This window comes from Halichoerus grypus, chromosome 7 (assembly GCF_964656455.1).
Source record: "Halichoerus grypus chromosome 7, mHalGry1.hap1.1, whole genome shotgun sequence".
NCBI classification, from domain to species: domain Eukaryota; kingdom Metazoa; phylum Chordata; class Mammalia; order Carnivora; family Phocidae; genus Halichoerus; species Halichoerus grypus.
The window spans coordinates 4,637,547-4,640,125 of NC_135718.1; positions in this window are offsets into that span (position 1 = coordinate 4,637,547).

Sequence of the window (2,579 nt, forward strand, 5' to 3'; positions counted from 1 at the left end):
CCTGAGGAGGGGTGACTAAGAGATCTGGAGTGGAAGGGAAGTTGGGAAGCAAGGGGCTCCAGTGATGACTGGCACGACGACCCCTTCCTGCAGCCTCGTGGAGGGGGGTGGTAATCCGTGGACTTGGAGCATCTGACAAGTGTGGTTCCCAGGGTGCCGGGTGGGACTTAACCCAGATTGACCACACTTGTCGGGGCGTAGCCTGCCCAGGAGGGGCGCCTGGACATCCCTGCTCCTCGCCTTCCTCCAGCCACCTTCTCTACTGGACGAGGTGTCAGTGATTACAGAATATAATATTTGCTGGAACTCAGATGACCAAACAATATACATGTTTCAAAGGTGATAAATATTTTTATTTATTGGAAATACACTCTCTAATCAGGTGGATAGGCACAGAGTTTAAGGGGATTGTTGAATGGTCCCTTATTGGGTGCCTGGTGCAATTCCCCAAGTAAATTTCAGGCAAGTGAAAGTGGCAAGGGGACGGCCGGCACAGGGCCAGGGAGAAGGGTCCCAGGGTCAGGGGCCCTAGACACACTTTCTTGGCCTGATTGATTTGGACATAAGTGTGAGGACTCTGAGGATCTAGAAATTGATTCCCTGAAAACTCCTCAGGCCAAAGCCTTTTCCTGCCCGTCTTGGTGACTGTTGGTTTAACACAGTCCCCATTCTACACTCTATTCGAGACTCCGATGGTGTTGGAGTGGAGCTTGGGGTCCAGATGTCAACCCTGCAAATGGGGCATGGGATTCTTCTCACAGGACTGAGGTCTGTGTTTTCAACGAAGTCTTAGGTCCTGGGCCAAGCTTGGAATCCCACGGAAAGCCCCGCTGTTAAAGTAGGATATCCAACAGTTTAAAGAGGGCCGTCCCCCAGGCCAAGATCCCCCCCTTCAGCAACAACCCCCTAAGTCTTTCTGCAACCCCCACTCTCTCTAGAGAACCAACTCTATGTACTGCAGAGTGTTTGTAAGATTATTGGACAGGAAGTCTAGCACCTCCCAGTTCTAATTAGGCTGCCCCAGCAAGGTCACAGAGCCCTCTCTGATAACAAGCAGTAATTAGAGTGACAAAAGTAGCATTTTACGAGGTTGTTCCGAGACGCGCTTTCTGCAGTGGTGTAAAGGGGGAGAAAATGGAAACTAATCCCCTAAAGAAGGTTAATAGCATCCACACATTTAAATTACCTACATCAGCCTTGTCACAGACAATTAGGAGTTGGAGGTCCTTTGCATTCACATTTCATCTCTAGGAGCTTTTCCATATTCCTGAAGGTGCTCTATCTCTGAGTTACCACTCAGGAGCAGAAACATTCAAACTTCATTTGTCAATTCATTTTAAAGCAATGATGAACCCATTTCATATTAACATAAAAACATATTTTTTTATGAAATACATCTACTTTTTTAAATTACTGAGACGAACAGTAGTATTTTCGGTTTTTGCAAAAATCTGTAATACCTGACATAGTAAGACAGCTGGTTTCTCACATCTGCTTCTGCATTCAGGAAACTCCACCTCCCTGAGAAAACAAGGGTAAAAAGGACAAAGAAAGTCTGGTGTTATTACAAACATGGTTTTGACCTCATGGACCCCCTGCAAGGATCTCAGACGTCCTCAGGGGTCCCCAGTCCGTGCTGTGAAAAAGGCAGCTCCTGACCAAGGAAAGCCAAGCTCCATGGGTTGTAGAGTAAGCTGGTGGAGGGGGGGTGATGTGCAGGATGGGCATCAGCATGTTCTGGCTCTATTCAATTCACACCACGTTTGTCCACAGGAGCTCCCTCACCCCCGCCCCCACCACCAGTTAGGTGACTCTAGAAAGGAATCCTGTGGTTATTTTAGAAGCCATCCATTTTGTATTGCACAAGCTTTTTTAATTAGAGATTTTTTTTTCTAATGGGAAAACGCTGTAAACCTAAATGAATAGCAATAGTAGTGATTAAGGAAATTATGGTTTCTGAAGGCAAATACTCTGCAGCCATCAAAAAGAAAGTAAAAGGGGAAGATGTACTCAATATTAATATCCACAGAATTAATAAAGCAGAAAACAGGAAGTATAGAACAATGTGCATATTATGATCTTTTTACTGTGTTCTTGAAGGGGACTAATAACATGTATAACTGGGAAAAGACACAAGAAATTGCTCATAATAATTGGTTGTCTTTGAGAAGATATGGGAAGTTTTTAAAATTTTTAAACCTGCCAGCAATGAGTAACATATTGTGTGCAGTTGTGTTTGTCCTTAAAGAAAAGGAGGCAAGAGAGGTTTCCTGGCAGTAAGACCGTGTTCCATTTCCGCCTTTTTCTCTCTGTCCCTGGTGAGAGCCCTCTGTCCTCCGCAGGTGCACCGGGCGCCCGCCAGCCCGCACTCCCTGCCCCGCGGAGCCCGCGCCCTCCCCTCTGGCCCCGCCCCGCCCCGCCCTCGCCCATGCCCATTGGTCTGCCGTCGCGCCGCCGCGCCCAATCGCAGCGCTTAGCGCCAAATTCGAATCGTTGTTTTCATTTGAATCGGGAGGGCGCGGCGGCGGCTTTACGCGCGGAGCAGCTAACGCCGGGCACCTCCCGGGCGCAGCGGGGCT